The sequence below is a fragment of the Psittacula echo genome (assembly GCF_963264785.1).
Source record: "Psittacula echo genome assembly, chromosome: 2".
In the NCBI taxonomy this organism is placed as follows: Eukaryota; Metazoa; Chordata; class Aves; order Psittaciformes; family Psittacidae; genus Psittacula; species Psittacula echo.
In genome coordinates, this window is record NC_137737.1 from 103464754 (window position 1) to 103484220 (window position 19467).

The following is a 19467-nucleotide window of genomic DNA, read 5'->3' on the forward strand; positions in this document are numbered from 1 at the left end:
CCCCCCTGTCATTTGAGGAGGGGGAGTGAGAGAATGGCTGGGTGAGAATCTAACAATCAGCCGTGGTCAAAACAGCACAATATCATAATACAAACACAGATAACGAAGCTTCAGATTAACCAAACATGCTTTCCCTGTAAAGTAAGATATCTGTACAGAAGCTCTCAATAATAGGAATATCAGCTATAGGGTACCCGTATGAAGCTATGAGCCTTTCCATGAACTAATCTAGCACATCGCTAGAAATTCACATTTAGAATGTTTTCTAAGTATGTCTGAGATGCACAGCATAGATAACAATATTCAAGAGGAAAAAGAAAGCCCACCACAATGTTTTTAATCTGAAACAAATCTTGCACCTCTTTTTAAATTATCTACTAGGAAATCTCCATAGTAAAAGACTCATTAATGTCTTTTGAAAAATTATTCACAAAGCAAATTTGGTTGGTTAAACAAAGGTGGATATACAAGCTTATGAGATTCTGTTTCTTCAGGTATTTTATTGATAGACATGACAACCATAATGAATTAACGGTCATTTTCTTATCAGCTACTAGACTTCAAAATCATTGGATAACATTATTTTCATTATAATCACAATCTATCATTCATCTCTTATGCTGTGTAAAGGAAGCATTCTTCCAAAAGTTACCAAAAATTAACTATGCAATAAAAGAATACCTAAGAATGTACTATTTCTTTTTTTTTCTTTAACTCTGTGATTCTGTGACTACTGATACATAGTGATCACAGAAAAATGAAAAAGTAAAACAAACTGCTGATATATAATATCCTTTCCTTGAGACATTAGCAGCATGATTAGCAGCAGCTTTCTCTTTGTACCATATACCCGTGTTCTCTATTGTCACGTACTGTACTGAAGTTCAGGTGCATCTGTAAATCCCCTTCATTGTCTGCTTATACTTTCAGGCTACAAAGTGATTGGCTTTGTGCCTGGATGATGATTCCAAACTTAAAATATCTTCTAGGACTCTTAACTGAAACACACTTGTTTCCACTGCTGGAGGAATGCTTAAATGTTGCCAAAAGGCAGTGTTTTTCACTTTTTCAGGTGAACACCATGGCCCTCACATTTTGGCAAACTTATACTATAAGCAAGAACTAAAAAATAGTCAAGTATCTGGAGTCTAACTGTTGCTTATTTTAATGAACAACTGAAAAAGAAATAAAAATATTTTGGTAAATCACCACTGCTTGAGTCAACTGAATAAAAGAATGAGCTTTGAGACAAACTGCACCACACTCACTAATTTGCCTTCTAAGTTGTAAATCTAAAGCACTTGACAGTGTAAGATATTGCTTATTAATGTGCAAAAGACTTTTTAAAAACAAAGATTGACCCTTCACGTCTGTGATCATTGAAAGTCAAAAGAGTGCATAGGCATTTTATTGGAACATTAAGATACTTTAAGTGGAAACGAAACTGTCATTGTCAGTAGGCAAAATGTCATTTAAACCACTCTAAAAATAGCTCAAAATTTCAGTGTGAATTTAATTCTCTTTTCTCAACCAAAAATTAGTTTCTACTACTTCATCTCTTTTTTTTTTTTTTTTTAATGGTCATTCTTTTTTCAGTTTCTTTCGAATTGAGAGGATATGACCTTTGGGAAGAGGGCTGCTCTGTCTTTCAAAATATTATACTAATAATATATGATTAGAGAAAGTTTCTAGTAAGAATTCAATGCTAAAATAATTATGATGGTATGATACATTTCAAGGTTGACTAAAATTATTTATATGATTCTTGGATGCAATTTCCTTTGAAAAAGTAAAAAATATTTTAGAAAGTAAAGAATACCAGAGGATGATATTTATTTGGGAGTGTTACTAAGTATCAGTATGAGGGTTCTTACTGTTAGGTGAACTTAGCTGATGAAGGAAAGGGTGACAATAGATGGATGCTGTCTTACATGGACTAATGCTCAGAAAGAAATTAAAAAAAGCAGTGAGGAATGTATTTTGTTAGAGAACTTCCTCTGGCAGAAAATTGATGCAATCATTTGCAGCTGCAGGTGGGAATATCATGTTTCTGCCCTTAGTTTTCTTGGTTTTGCTTCATCCCCCTTTTCTCTCAAGCCCTTCTTCTGTCATTTTCTTGAACCCCTTGGATAATAATTATTTTCTTGCCCTGAGTTTACACTAATGTATTTCTGAATTTCCTACCAGCAAATAGCTTTCTTCTCTACTGATTCAGCTGTTCTACTTCTCTCTCAGATAGCGTCATACTCTTTACACCTACTTTTTATTTCCCATGTTCTCATTTGTTCCACAGATTCTTTATCTTCTATGTATTCATTCTTTGCTCATTGTACTGAAGCTTTCAGGGAAGGAATAAAATCAAGAAGAAGCATATGTATCATTTTTTGGGCCTGGGTTCATCAGTCTATCACATGAAGCAGCAGAAGTTCAGATCAGTTCTGGCTATGACTGATTGCTTCTTCGGGGATTCAGAGTTTTGCAGAAAATAGAAACTGCATGACCTCTCCTGACCACATGCAACTCAGCTTCAGAGTTTAGCAGCAACTCTTTCACAATTCTCTCCTGAATGTACGCCAATTACATCTCTGGATTTGAAGCAGGTGATAGAAGTGTAGAGTGACTTTTTTTCTTTTTTTTATAAACAGAAATGGCATTAAGTTGAAAAGGTGTTTACTGACACCCTGATCCAAACACAGATCCAAAAAAGGACTGGACTGTCTCTTTCAAAGACCTTATTCAAACTATAGACATGCTACTGTCTCTAAAAAGAGGCATTCATACCCTTCTTTCTACAGAAACAAACCACATTTTCATTTATTTATTTATTTATTTATTTTTCCTTCTAAACACATTTTAGAGATTGTGGATCTGTTTATGTCAAAGTTTGTAATCAAGGTGATACAGTATGAACAATTCACCCTGAATTCCTAAAGTTTCGCAAAATTATAAACAGCTGCAAACAGCTTCAGAACAAGAAACATTAGCCAGTCTACACTCTATATGTTAGTTTCTATATCAACTATAATTACAATTTGTAGCATAAGAATTTTATATGAAGCACCATCAGGAGCTATTTGACCTTCTAGACACTTTTTTTCAAATCCAGTTATTTTCATATTCTGCCCTTCACATGTCCATAAATATGACTAAGTGGTCTATTTTGAGGATTCCTACATTAACCAGGGCCAAGGTGTGTATTAAGAAAAAACACTCATAGTATCAAATGCCTGTCTACAAATGTTATTGAATATTTTGGACAGAAAAGAGTCATTTGCTTGCAACTAATGTTTTCACATTCTTTGAATTGTTAGCTAAATTTGTAAGCCCCAGAAGTATTCTGACACATGCCAGGTGTAATGATCTAGGAAAATTGAAAAGTGTAATACTGATTAGGCAAATAAAAAAAAAAGATATCTCTACTCTGCATGAGTCATTACCAAAAGGTTTGATAATGTACTCAAAGCATTATTCAGTGACAGACGTTTTCCAGTGGACATTTAGAAGGATAAAAATAGAGGAACAAACAGAACTCACAATTTTATAAAAGTAGTAATAAGTTTCCTACTGGAACAATAATAATGGAAATAAATTTGCCATCTTGCAATCTCACTCACATGGTTAACCCTTTCAGTGAAGGAAGAGATAAATGGAAAATTAAGAAGAAGGTGTTGTGAATTTCAAAGACTAAAATGAAAACTGGCCTTCCACCTTAGCAATAACCTTATTGGTGTCAACATCTTTCTCCACCACTGCTTTCTGTTACCTAGTTACCTGTAGCTAACTAGCAGCTACTTAGTTGCTTGCAGCTAACTAGCTGCAAAATAAGATAAAAATATCCCATGCATATAATTAACTTGTGAAGAATGAAAGTGTACAGGTGTTACTATATACTGACTAATTTCGCCAGTTCTAGACAGTACTCTAGTAAACCTTTTCTTGATAGGTCCTAGGAGGCTGAGTAAAGGAACACTAAATAAAAAGATAGGGTAGGATAGGGAGGGAGACAGGAGACGACAGGACAGGACAGAATTGGAATCATAACTTGTAAGGAGTAATATCTTAAAATAGATGGAGGGGTAAAAAACCCTGTAAATTAGGAAAAATAATTCTTCAAGCATAAGTGGAAGGAAATCTAAATGAACAATGAATCAAGTTTGGGAGTATGCAATGATAGTCAATATAAGCTTCTAAAAGTATTAAAACATGACAAAGCAGTGTGACTAGCAGTAAGCTATTCTTTTATTAATTACATGAACTTATGTTTGAAACCCATTAGAAATATTAATAGTACTTCAAGTATACCATTTCTGTTATCGACTAACCTCATGTGAGATTAAGAATAATTCTGTAGCAAGTGCGTTTACTTTATTGCCACATGTAGATTTTCGTCTTCCAGCTTCAAATGAACATTACCTAACCAATGCTGTAGGGGAAATGTTTTGAAAGTCGTGGCTCTGTGAGCACTGTCATTGGCAGTGCTGTTGCATTGCAAAGTACTGAAAGAAAATTATATTGTTGTTTCAGAAATAGTTATTTAGGGTGTATTTCCAGACAGTTGTTTCATTATGGCAGGATGACAGCTTAAAAGAAAGGTAGGGGTGCAGAATCTAAGCATTCCCACAACTCATTATCCTGCAAATATGTTGATTACCACAGCACGAAAGAACCGACTGTATTCAACAGCAGTCAACAAATCTCTGTGTGAATAGTTACTCTGAGAAGCTGAAATGAGGAAAGTTGAAAGCAACTTTTGTGCTGCTCAAAGACTCATTCAGGCATGTAAGGAGTGAAGCTTCATGTCTCCAGTTTAATAAATTGGTTCATTTTTAATTAAGCAGTAAGGTATTGTAGGGCACAAACTGTATCACATTAATTCATAGTAAAGGTACTGCTGCTAGCCATGAGGCTGATGGATAAGTCACCATCAATGCAACTCGGTGTGAATTACCACCACTCAGTAGTCATTCTGGAGTATTCTATGGCCACTGTAAAGATGTTATTTTTTTGAAAATATTTATATTTTTAATTAAAGGTGTGCACAAATACACTTCTGTTTTAAACCATGCCCAGTTTATTCCGTTTTTTAAAGTCTATATATTTATTTAGCAATGGAGGAATTCACTCCTGCCTGCACAAAACCGATTTAAAATGAAATAAGTAGCAGTAGAGGAAGAAGATAATATCTGGTTTTTGTTCAATTATGCCAGCAGCATAAAGTTCTTTTCTGAAGGGTTTGCATGCAGAATTATCACAAATGTAAAATAAAAAAAGGTAGCAATTGAAAAGATTTCAGATAAATCTTAGAAGCTGGAAATTTCTAGTTCTGAACAGGGGATCGGATTATTTTTACTGTTTTGCTGCTGCAAATACAGGGTAAATCCCTTTCAGTGCAGCAAAATCATAGAATCATAGAATCATAGAATAGTTAGGGTTGGAAAGGACCTTAAGATCATCTAGTTCCAATCCCCCTGCCATGGGCAGGGACACCCCACACTAAACCATGCCACCCAAGGCCTCATCCAACCTGGCCTTGAACACCGCCAGGGATGGAGCATTCACAACCTCCCTGGGCAACCCATTCTAGTGCCTCACCACCCTCACTGTAAAGAATTTCTTCCTTATAGCCAATCTAAACTTCCCCTGTTTAAGTTTGAACCTGTTACCCCTTGTCCTGTCACTACAGTCCCTGACGAATAGTCCCTCCCCAGCATCCTTGTAGGCCCCCTTCAGATACTGGAAGGCTGCTATGAGGTCTCCACACAGCCTTCTCTTCTCCAGGCTCAACAGACCCAACTTTCTCAGCCTATCTTCATACGAGAGGTGCTCCAGTCCCCTGATCATTTTCATGGCCCTCCTCTGGACTTGTTCCAACAGTTCCATGTCCTTTTTATGTTGAGGGCACCAGAACTGCACACAGTACTCCAAGTGAGGTCTCACAAGAGCAGAGGAGAGGGGCAGGATCATCTCCTTCGACCTGCTGGTCACGCTCCTTTTGATGCAGCCCAGGATACGCTTGGCTTTCTGGGCTGCGAGCGCACACTGAAGCCAGCTCATGTTCATTTTTTCATTGACCAACACCCCCAAGTCTTTCTCTGCAGGGCTGCTCTGAATCTCTTCTCTGCCCAACCTGTAGCCGTGCCTGGCATTGCTCCAATCCGGTGTAGGACCTTGCACTTGGTTAAACCTCATAAGGATGGCATCAGGACACCTCACAAGCGTGTCAAGGTCCCTCTGGATGGCATCCCTTCTCCCCAGCATATCAACCAAACCACACAGCTTGGTGTCATCGGCAAACTCAATCCCACTGTCCATGTCACTGACAAAGATGTTGAACAAGACCAGTCCCAACACCGATCCCTGAGGGACACCACTCGTTACTGGTCTCCAGACGGACATCGAGCCATTGATCACAACTCTTTGCGTGCGGCCATCCAGCCAGTTCTTTATCCACCCAGTGGTCCACCCATCAAATTGATGTCTCTGCAATTCAGAGACAAGGATGTCGTGTGAGACAGTGTCGAACGCTTTGCACAAGTCCAGGTAGATGATGTCAACTGCTCTGCCCCTGTCCATCAGTTTCGTAGCCCCATCATAGAAGGCCACCAAATTGGTCAGGCAGGACTTCCTCTTAGTCAAGCCATGCTGGCTGTCACCAACCACCTCCTTGTTTTCCATGTGCCTTAGCATGCCTTCCAGGAGAATCTGCTCCAAGTGTTTGCCAGGCACAGAGGTGAGACTGACTGATCTGCAATGCCCCGGGTCATCCATTTTCCCCTTCCTGAAAATGGGGGTTATATTTCCCTTTCTCCAGTCGTCAGGAAACTTCACCTGACTGCCATGATTTTTCAAATATGATGGGCACTGGCTTAGCAACTTCATTCGCCAGCTCCTTCAGGACCCGTGGATGGATTTCTTCAGGTCCCATGGACATGTGCATGTTCATGTTCTTAAGATGGTCTCGAACCAGATCTTCTCCTACAGCGGGCCTACAGTCTTCATTCTCACAGTCCCTGCGTTCACCTTCCAAGACTTGGGTGGTGCGGTCAGAGAGTTTGCCAGTGAAGACCGAGGCAAAGAAGTCATTAAGAACCTCAGCCTTCTCCAAATGCTGGGTAGCCAGTTCTCCCGATATCTTCCGAAGGGGGCCTACATTGTCCCTAGTCTGTCTTTTACTCTCTACGTACCTATAGAATCCCTTCCTGTTATCCTTAACATCCCTAGCCAAGCTCAGCCATCCTGAGCCTTCCTCACCTGGTCCCTAGCTTCCCGGACAACATCCCTGTATTCTTCCCAGGCCACCTGTCCCTGCTTCCACCTTCTATAAGCCTCTTTTTTCCTTTTCAATTTCCCTCAGCAGCTCCTTATCCATCCAAGAAGGTCTCCTGGCCCTCCTGCTGCACTTCCTTCTAGTTGGGATGCAACACTCCTGAGCTTATAGCAGGTGATCCTTGAATAACAACCAACAGTCTTGGGTCCCCCTGCCCTCTAGGGCTGTATCCCATGGAACCTTACTAAGCAGGCTCCTGAAGAGACCAAAGTCTGCTCTCTTGAAGTCCTGGCCAGTGAGCTTTCTGCACACTCTTCTCACTGTCCTGAGGATGTCAAATTAAACCATCTCATGATTGCTGCTTCCAAGGCTGCCCTGGAGCATCACATTTCCAACGAGCCCTTCCCTGTTGGTGAGCACGAGGTCAAGCATGGCACCTCTCCTTCTCATCTCCTCTATTACTTGCAGAAGGAAGTTGTCTTCCACACAATCGAGGAACCTCCTGGATTGCTTGTGCCGGGCCGTACCTTCACTCCAACAGATGTCAGGGTGGTTTAAGTCTCCCATGAAAACAAGGGCCTGTGTCGACTCTCTGTCGACTCTCTGTCGACTGCTCACCCGTCCCCAGACAGAGTTCCATACTCTCCAGCCTATCCCTAACAGAAATAGCAACTCCCCCTCCCCGCCTGCCAGGCCTGTCTTTTCTAAAGAGCCTGTAACCTTCCGTTCCAACACTCCAGTCGTAGGAGCCATTCCACCACGTTTCTGTGATGCCTACTATCATACTCCCATAGATGTGCACACATCTCTAATTCCTCTTGTTTGTTTCCCATGCTACGGGCATTTGTATAGAGGCATCTGAGCCGAGCTCCAAATGAAGCCGGCTCATTGGCTGGAGCGGCTGGAATATCTCTACATCCCTCCGAGCATTTATTGTAGGTGCTGGCAACTGACTGGGTGTGTTGGGATGGAATGATGCCCCCCTCCCCCAACACATCTAGTTTAAAGCATCCTTGACCAGCCTGGCAAACCTCCTACCTTCCTTCCTTTGTCAGATCAGCTCTACCAGCCCCCAGTAGACCTGGCCTACTAACTTGGGTCCCGTATTCAAAACACCCAAACCCCTGACTATGGCACCACTCTTTTAACCATTTATTAGCCTGGCCAATCCTCCTAGCTTTTTTAAGGTCTCCCCCTGTACCCTGGAGAATTGATGAAAAGACAATCTGAGCTCCAGAGACCCTAACCACCTCTCCCAGGGCTCTGTAGTCCTTCTTTATGTTCTCCAGCCTACTACTATCAACATCACTAGCACCTACATGGATCACCAGAAGTGGGTAATAGTCTGTGGGACTAACTAGAGCAGGCAGCCTCTCTGCAACATCCCTGATCCGTGCCCCAGGTAGGCAACACACCTCCCTCGAGACTGGGTCAGGCCGATAGATGAGTGCCTCTGTCCCTTTCAAAGTACAGTCCCCTACCACTATGACCCGTCTCTTTTTCCTGGCAGCACCAGCAGAAATCTTCTTTACCGGCACACCAGCCGGTTGTTTCTGGTGCAAGTGACCTTCCTTCTTAGCCCCCTGCAGGACAGCAAAGCGGCTCTGGGTGGGGACAACAGCTTTAGGAGGAAGCCCCTTGTTTTTAATTGTCCTCTTCCTCCTTTTTTTGTTGGTTTTTGTTGTTACTATTTCCCAGCTTCCTGGGTTGACAGCCTCCTCCACTCCTCCATGAGCTTCAGGGGACGCCTGAGGCCCCTGCACAGTTTGGGCCTGGAGGAGGCAGTCCTGCTTCCTCTCAGCTTCCCTGATATCTTGCAGCCTATTAACAGCATCCCGCAGCTCAGCCACCTGCTGCAGGAGGACCTCCACCAGGGAGCACCGAGTGCAGCCCTGCCCATTGGGCACTGTTCCCTCAGGAGACCAGTGCAGGCACTCCCTACACTCTGAGCATTGCACTGCAGCCTCCCCTCTCATTGGCTCTGTCTGGGTGCCTACGCTGGCCACTGCCAGGGCAGCCAGAGCAGAGCTCCCAGATCGGGCTCTGGTCATACGACAAGTACTCACCATCCCGCTCCCCTGCCTCACAAACTGCCTCACCCGCCCTGTTCGCCGCGCTCCTGGTCACTCGCACTCCCTGGGGCAGGTTTTTAACCAGTGAGAGCTGGTGCCGCTCCTCCTGGCTCTGCCCCCTGTGAGTCTGCTGCTTGCGTCAGCTGAGCTGCCGGCTCCTGGGCAAGTCCTGGCGAGGACCTGAAGCTCCCTCGGTGTCTCTGGCCACTCTGAGTAGAGGCTCCTGGACGCTGATCTCCTCCCTGCTCCGGTGTTGAAGGCGTCCTCTCTTGAGCTACTCACCTCAGCAAAATAAGCATTCAAGCAACAAAACTTTCTGTCCTAATGACTAACTAGAACATAATGAGTTTCTCAGGGCATTTACCTGCTCCTTGCCTCTTCATGTGTGTCACATAGTGGAACCACAAATAAGCTCCCACAAGGTGTGCCACACACAAGCTCCCACCATCACCACTGAGTTAGATCCTAGCCAGCTTTTGTCCAACAGTTCTACAGACATTTGTTACTAAACCTAGAATTTTAATGCAGGGTAATCATAGAATCATAGAATGGTTTGGATTGCAAGGGACATTAAAGATTATCAAGTTCCAACTCCTTGACATGGTCAGGGGCACCTGTGATACAGATGGACAGGTGAAAGCATATTAACATGAGAAACAGAAATGTTAAACAAAAATTTAAATATCTTTCATCCATTCTTACAAGTTCTGTACTAATTAGAGTTTCTTTCATTACTGGTCTTCCTTTCCTTGTGCCATTTTTAACATAGCTAATACCCAGAGAAGGAATTTCTGGCTTATTCTTCATTTTCAAGAGAACATGTTAGCACTGAGACAGGTCCTAATAATATAAACTGGCAATACATTCTGTGTATGTTATCGTAAAAAGTCAATTTCTGTGATAATATGAGATAAAATGTAAGGGATATTCTGCATTTGGAGCACATTGTATGATTAGATTTCTTTGTTAGTGAAAACTAATTAACAGCACAATAGCGTATGATACAATGAAACCGCCCCATCTTGTAGCAAAGTAATTATTGCATCCTTTCCAAACATTAGTTCAGGATTTTCTTTTCTGTACGGTATATAAAAGAAAGTCATTGGCACTGCTGAATTGCCATGTCTGCCAAAGTGCTCTTTGGTAAGCAGTAATTCAAGGAGCAAATAAGTTTTCATGTATGATTACCTGATTGAATGACCATGTGAAATAGGTAAATTTTATTATTTGTTAATAATTCCTGTACGAGAATATATTTTTTGCTGTAAGTTTTATATTAAGTACTATTTTTGAATACTTGAGAAAGACAGGTATAATTTTTATTAATAGTTCTAAAGTGTAAGAAAGAGCAGCAGCAGCAAAAGTGCAGCAGTGTCTCCTGGCAGCAGCAAAGTTTCATATGGCTTGAAAAAAGCAAATTGTGCTGTGCGTGCTCAGATGTTAAGTAATCCATTATATATTCACAGAAGATAGTAGCAACTAGAAGGAGGAACTTCATTAGGGTAAGAGCACTCTCATGATCAGCTGGGCCAGAAATGTCACTCATCACTAGAGCTCTCATTCATAGTGTGAGTTTGATCTGTTGACCTAGTTTTAACTTAGTACTGGATTTTAACCGATCCACAAATACATCAGAATTTTAAATTATTAAATATCCTTTAAGGGAAGAGGAAGGATATTGATGATTTTATTCTGTCCTCTAAGAAGCTTTCAAAAAAAACCACCAAGATTTCTGCACAGCTCAGAAGTCAAAAGCTAAAATGACTTCACATAGTCCTTAAAAGCCCAGGCATCATTGATTTCTCCCCATCTTAAGCAAAACTTGTGAAAAACCCCCAAACAAACAAACAAAAAAAGCAATTTTTTTTTTTTTTTTTCTGTTTAAACAGCTTTAATACTTAGGAGCAACAAGAAATGATACATCAACAGCAGGTCTTTTTTCTATTTTATTGGGAAACAATTGCATTTCACCAGTAAGCAAGGTTAATTTATCCTTTAATATTTTCTGGATATGTGTACAGTGTAGTGAAAGGCATCTGTACAGCTCATCTGTTTGATTCTTAAATGGTCAACATGCTAACACTGATAATTGCTTCCAGTCATGAGCATACTTACACCACACCACACTTACTTACACTTCTAAGTCCACCTTAAACTCATTAATCAAATCCCTGATTTTCACATTTCTGGAAGTAGAATGGTATACGTAGGCAAATCCATATTCTACCTATAGAAGAAGCAGTAAGACTAGCTAATAATGTAGTTTGGATGTGGATCAACTGGACGTGGAATAACTGGACATGGAGTAACTGGAATATTTTCTCTAGTGATGGCCAACGTTTAAAGAGATAACTGATAGATGGTATGTATCAACATTGACAGAAGTTCTTCTCTGACATATCGTGGTTTACAAGAAATGCATCTTATTACTGTTTAGATTGATAGTATATTTTTTGTCAGTTTAGTAATTCCAAACAGAGTGATTTATTTCAGAAGGTAAACAAAAACATCTTGGTTTGAGCTAAAATCTAAATATGATTTGTAAAGATGGTATAGAAGAAAACACACAAGTAATACTCAGATAAATATGTTAAATATAAAATCCTTTCATCCTGGTTAATTGAGATATTTTAGATTCTAGAAACTTAGGAGTTAAAGAAAAAAATCTGAAGAAAAACATTGTAATATATATGTTTGAAGAATAGGTTAATAATGTCTAGTTCAGACTACTATTTTAGTTTATTCCTCATTCTAAGATTTTTTTTATCAAATTCATTTGCTAATGTCAATAACATAAAGCCAGCACAGTTTTCATAAGAATATTTTGTGCTATTATCACACAAGTCGAAGACGTGTCCATCACCTATATCTTTGACCTTCTGATTTTGTGAATTTTTAATAAGCTTAACTGCTGCTCAGGAAATTTGTTTAAGACCATAGCAAGGTTTGACTTGGTTTCCTTGTTTGAGAAGCATAACAATGTAGAAAAAGACAAGCATTGATAACCAGCCTTGTAATGATTGTGGCCCAAATGGGTATTTGGAAATTAGACCTTTTCTTATCTATGGTCAATTTATGTTTGACATACGATAAAATGATTATGAAAGAATATTACTTTAATTGTACATTGTAGCAGCAAAAAAAAAAAAAAAAAATAGGGGGTATGAAAATAGGACAGCAACGAAATTAACTCTTCAGAATTCTGAAGCAGTCATGTGAATTTTAATAAATGTGCAGAGAGTCTAGTATGGCAGAGATGCTTCACAGACTCTTCACAGACAAATTAGCCAATGCATGCAGCATGGTACACGTCTGCAAGGCTGCAGAATAGCCACATTAATGTCCCAACATCTTAAAAATATAAAAAAAATACACAAAATCATTCACTTGCCATGCATATTGGATATTAATGACATTTAATACTGCAGTTTATTAACCTTTTACATTAGTGGTCAGAAATGAAACATGTTTTGAACAAATGCATGACAGAAGGGAAAAATATTTCTGACTGCTCTTGGACTCCATTTGACAGTTAATAAAAACCATCAAGTCCATATTATGTTAGATTAACCAAGATCTGTATTCCACTGGACAAGACATTATTATTAAAGGCAAGTGGAGGGTATTTTCAAATACACCCTGGAGTAAGGCAAATTCTTGAATGTCAAGGACATTTTGTGCAGTGTATAATAGAAAACTGCATGTAATGTGCAGTTTGGGAACTATTTTATGTACCTCTGAAGACCTCAAAGCATCACAACGTATGTTTTATTGAAAGCTGTCACACTCAGTGCTGGGACCAACTTTATTGCAGATATTTATGAACAGCCATCAGTTTGGCAGCTCAGTGCTTCTGCTAAAGAAGAAAAAGAGCAGAATGTGATTAAATGGCCCACCTCTACTTCTCTGCTTTCTGAACATTTCATCTCCTGTTTTATTCTAACATGTTAATTTAGGACTGTGAATTTCACTTTAATATTCTTGGTTTTAAATTCACCAACAACTTTCTAATTTTGGTCTCAGTGTTGTTCAAAGACACTGTTTCCCAAAAGTGCAGTGGCCACATCACCTATATTCTGGTCTATCTCTATGTTTTGTTTTACTGAATTGAATTACTTTTATTTTACTGTTTCTTTCCACTACTGTTTAAAGTCAGGCTATGATTTATGGAGATATTAACTAGGAAATCTAAAATTAAAGAGCAAAGACTATGTTGCAGTATTCAAGGAATAGTAATGTTATACAAACAAAACTGATTCAGATTTGTAGTGTCTTTAACAGAGAATCTCCTTCATATTTGTTGTTTTATCAACAGAAGAGTATTACTTTGAATGTAGTTGTTGTTACTGTATTGAAAGCAAGTTTGCAACACATGATCTCCCTGTGGTGTGCCCACCATCTCTGACTCTCTCTTCGTTCAATGTAAAAGTAATGCAATTCTTCAGTATGTGGTAAAACAGTCCTGAAAAAAACCCCAAAACAAATCCGTAAAGATTATTCTACAACACAGCAATACTTGACAGCAATCTCTTTTTAAATATATATTTTTAGCTTTCTTTTTAATTCCAAATGTTTTAACCTATAGGTCACAGTCTCCAAGTAATTGTGATCTAACAATATTTGCTAGGAGGATGTTAATTTTTAAATTAATCTTCATATCCTTTTGCACTGAATGTCATCAGCGTGTGCTTGACTAGGACAATCTGAAATTTAGAGAACAGAAAAAAGGCCACATATAAAAATGGTTATGAATTAATGTGCATTTGGTGGTCTCTAGTATATATGCCTGCTGGAAGGAGCAAAGGTGGCAAGGTAGAGCACAGAAAGTGCTTCCTTTGCATGAAAAATGTAAAACAGTAATGATGATTTTTCCATATATCCAGAGCTAATCCTTGCTTTTATCCCACATTTTATCATGTCTAGATATGGACCATGAAGAGGACATTCTTTTCTGAGTATGGCAGAGTAATCATATCTAAATTTAGATTATTTCCTGTAATTTGCCACACATTCTGCAAAGTTTTAATACAAAGCTTATTGATCTCCATTATCTTCATTAAAAGATCACCTTATATTTGTAATGGGAGAGGAAAAAAAAAATCTAATATTTTATACTCACTTTTGTGATAACAAAGCAATTATCTTACTGCTCTTACTCTATTCAGTTTAATATTTACAGAAATCCCATTTATGGTACAATTTATTACACTAACAGGAAAATATACCACACTGAATGGCAGATCTTCTTGACTCAATTTGTTCATTGAACTTTAATTTGTTATAAAAAAGACAATGGCACTCATTCATTAGCCAATAGGAAATGGAATAACTTTATTGAAATAAATGTGCTGGTGCCAGGTCAACACCACCTGAAAATGCAAATCGTACTATCTTAATTCATACAGAGTTCTCATAAAATTTTTGGAAATGCTGGAGAAAAAGAGTCTAGATTCTCATATTGAGCAAGCAATTAAGATTTTACCAGGCACAGAGGTGACACTGACGGGTCTGTAATTCCCTGGGTTATTCATTTCCCCCTTCTTGAAAATGGGGGTTATATTTCCCTTTCTCCAGTCGTCAGGAACTTCACCTGACTGCCATGATTTTTCAAATATGATGGACAGTGGTTTAGCAACTTCATTTGACAGCTCCTTCAGGAACCATGGATGATTTCATCAGGTCCCATGGACATGTGCATGTTCATGTTCTTAAGATGGTCTCGAACCAGATCTTCTCCTACAGTGGGCCTAAGTTCTTCATTCTCACAGTCCCTGCGTTCACCTTCCAAGACTTGGGTGGTGCGGTCAGAGCATTTGCCAGTGAAGATTGAGGCAAAGAAGTCATTAAGGACCTCAACCTTCTCCAAATGCTGGGTAGCCAGTTCTCCTGATAGCTTCCGAAGGGGGCCACGTTGCCCCTAGTCCTTTTTTTTTTTTTTTTTTTGCTTGCAATGTACCTATAGAATCCCTTCCTGTTGTCTTTCACATCCCTAGCCAACTTTATACCTAACTGGGCCTTAGCCTTCCTCACCTGGTCCCTAGCTTCCCGGACAACATCCCTGTATTCTTCCCAGGCCACCTGTCCCTGCTTCCACCTTCTATAAGCCTCTTTTTTCCTTTTCAATTTCCCTCAGCAGCTCCTTATCCATCCAAGAAGGTCTCCTGGCCCTCCTGCTGCACTTCCTTCTAGTTGGGATGCAACACTCCTGAGCTTGTAGCAGGTGATCCTTGAATAACAACCAACAGTCTTGGGTCCCCCTGCCCTCTAGGGCTGTATCCCATGGAACCTTACTAAGCAGGCTCCTGAAGAGGCCAAAGTCTGCTTTCTTGAAGTCCAGGACAGTGAGCTTTCTGCACGCTCTTCTCACTGTCCTGAGGATCTCGAATTAAACCATCTCATGATCGCTGCTTCCAAGGCTGCCTTGGAGCGCCACATTTTCAACCATTGTATATATTCCTCATTGTATGAGTAAGGCCAGTGGAGCTTCCTTGCTCTGACAGCTCAAACGTAATCCAATCACTTTTACTGATAGTCAGCTTTGTTGTTGCCCAGGTCTAGGAATGAACTGAAGGGTGTACTGGGAATGATGTGCACACTCGATCTTGCTTTTCTAATTTGATATCTGATTTTTTACTAAGCAGAATTTTCTGAAACCATGTGTAACTTTGTAATTTATTAAAATACCTAGGTTAAAAAAAGAAATGCTACCATTTAGATTGAGATAGCAAAAATAGTTTATAAAGTGTTTAAAGGAGGTTTATGAGTACTCCAAATATAATAGTTTTAAATCCGGAAAAATAATTTTGGAGGTTAAAAGTGTAGGAAGAAGCACAAAAACCACAAACCATTTAGTCTAACACCTTGCTTCCTATAATGGCTCATAACAAGAATCTTAGTGAAAATAATACAATGCTGAGAGAAACTTTAGAGAAAAGTGGAAATGTAACCTCCATTTTAATAAAGGGCAAAAAGGAAACCTGATAGAACTACAGGATTGTGTAGTCGACACACTGTCGAAGGGAGCTCTTTTTGTCTTTACCTTGTAAAAGACCACGCAAGTCCCCAATTATTTAATAGCTTCTTTTTAAAAAATTAGAACAAACCTTCATTAAGTACACCAAGCGCTGAAAAATTTCTGGTTTTTGCCTCCTTCCCAATCCTAAACCAGCATGCCAATTTTCGTATTTTTTCTCTTTGGATTTCGAGTCCCTGCCATACTTCTTTTTACTCATTTGACATGTTTCACCTGAAGGTTTACAAAGTTGTGCAGTTGTCATAGTTATAAGAGGTTCAGTATCCAAGAGCTCTACACTTAAAAGGTCATGAGAATCAGACAGGGGATTCAAGATGCCTTCAAGTTTCGTGAATAATATAAATCAAATATAGCACTGTTTAATGACTGTCATTATCAATTACAAGCACAGTGTGAACATCTAGTATCCTACTCAAATAACACACAACAACTATTCAAGGATTCTGGGAAATATAATGATCTCTCTGCATACTGTGTGATGTGCCCTATAATTTAAGGCTTTCTGTTGTAAATACTGTGCAGAATACTTTTTCTTATCAAATATGCAAGCTACCACTGGCATATACACTTGCATACAAATTTTCTAGATATTTACTATAGGAGGATAAATTAGTAGATACTCTGGAAATTTTTACTTCTTGAAAAGTTGTAAGTGTAATTTTCGTGTAAATTACATAGTTACTGAATTTCCTTGTTTAAGCAGCTTCTGCTAATGCTTCAAAATAACACTTGATAAATAAAAAAATGTACCTGATTATTTTTCAGTTATGGTGACTTTTTTTTAGGCCCTACTATAGCTTAACCAGTCACAGATACACACATTTTTTAATCATTTATTTTAAAATAACACAGTATCTTCAATATATAACATTGTTCAATCAGCTTTATTGCTTTTAAAATGTATTTCATGTATGTGCTACTCTGTGCGCCCAATCCAGTTTTTAGACCTTTTTTATTTTTTTTCATCTTGTGTAAAGGACACCTTTCTAACATTGCTGTTTAATTATATATTTGCATACCTGTAGACATGTGGAAACACAGGTTATATACCTAGAATTAAATGTGATTTAATATTTTGTTAACAACAGTTTTAGTTAATAAACATAGTGCTTAATTCATTTCCATTTATGTCCAGATCTCTTTTCAGGAAGACACTATTGTTATTTCACATAATATCTTTTTTTTAATTCTTGATTTTTTTGTATAAACAGAAATTTAATTTCAGTGAACATGAATAACTTTTGCATGCTATTTTTCTTGAAAGTCAGCAAAGCACTCTCACTTTTCACCTGCTATTTGTTGTAATAAAAAATTAGTATTTTTTTCATAGCATTTCAAAGTAATTGTCTTTTGTATCTTAGATATAGTATGCAAAAATATTAAAAAAGTAGTGTCTATAGGGAACTAGGTACAGACAGAGGCAAATATTTTGTTTCACTATTCTGTCTGGACCACCCACCAAGCATCAAAACCAGCCATGCTCTCATAAGGTTTTTAACCAGGAAATAGAAAAGTCATCTTGAAATCCCAAATCCAGAAAATATTTACCTTTGTTCTGTTAAACCATACATCTACCAATTTGCAGTGTTTGCATATGGCAGCATCCATTTATTTTTCATACCTAAATTTCTGTATTATCCAGATTTATCAAGACAACAGACTTTGCATATTAGCACAGGTTACATTCTGATGTTAGATAAGAAGGAAAGATATCAGATTAACAAGTGTAATACTGAGATTTTATTAAACCAGCTCCCTTGTCTGTCCTTCAAACTAACTTTGCTGTTTCTTAGATTTTCCATAGACAGATTTGACCGAACTGCTGCAGTTGTCTGCACTTCTATTAAACATCTTATTTCTACAAGTTATTCATTCAGTACTGACCTTTGCAATAAAACTCTTTAAGATAAGAAATGTAGCACATGTTGAAATTACAGAGCTGTTATTCGTAACACTTCAGTTCTCTTATTCAGAGATTTTTAAGGAGTCTGATAGACCTTAGATGGTTCAGCACGATTAAACAACACACAAAATAGAGAAGTGTTAGGAAACAAATAAAAGAAAGAATTTTTTTCAACGATGATAAAAATAATATTTTGCTGCCATTAAATATAAATGGAGATGCAAAAGTCTTGAACTTTATAGTCATTATATATAGGGTAAGAATCAACGTAAATACAAAGGAATAGAAATATAGTGTCAATATGAAGATAAGTCTGAAAAGTTTTAAGGTTGAATTCTCATAGACCTTTATTATTCCATTTTTAAATATAGCGATTGCATGGTAGTAATAAATTGATTAATATGGTGCAGTCAGTATCCGCATGATTTGACTAATTCTACTCTAAGATTCATTAAAATTCTTTTAATGAAGGGGAAGGAGTGTACCTGCTACAGTTTCATAGAATCATAGAATGGTTAGGGTTGAGAGGGACCTTAAAGAGCATCTAGTTTCAACTCTCCTTCCACGGGAAGGTACACCTTCTACTAGACCAGATTGCTCAAAGCCCCATCTGACCTGGCTTTGAACACTTCCAGGGGTGGGGTTTCTCTGGGCAACCTGTACCCGTGCCTCACCACCCTTGCTCCAAAAAGTCCACGTCATTCTTATGCGGGGGACCCCAGAGATGAAAGAAGGTAAGGTCTCACAAGTGTGGTGTAGAAGTGGAGAATCACCTCCCTCAACCTGCTGGTCACATTTATTTTTATGTAGCCCAGCATATGATTGACTTTCTGGGCTGCAAGTTCACACTGCTGGCTCATATTGAGCTTCTTGTCAACAAACACCCCCAAGTCCTTCCCATCAGGGCTGCATTTGATCCATTCTCCACCCAGTCTGTAGCTGTGCTTGGGACTGCCTTGAACCAGGTTCAGGACCTTGCATTTGGCCTCATTGAACTTCATGAGGCTGGCATTGGCCCCACCTCTTAAGCCTGTCAATGTTCCTCTGGATGGCATTCCTTCCCTCCAGTGTGTCTACTGCATCACATAACTTAGCGTTGTCGGCAAACTTGCTGAGAGTGCCCTCAATCCCACTGTCCATGTCACCAATAATGATGCTAAACAGCATTGGTGCTAATGCCAACACCTGAGGA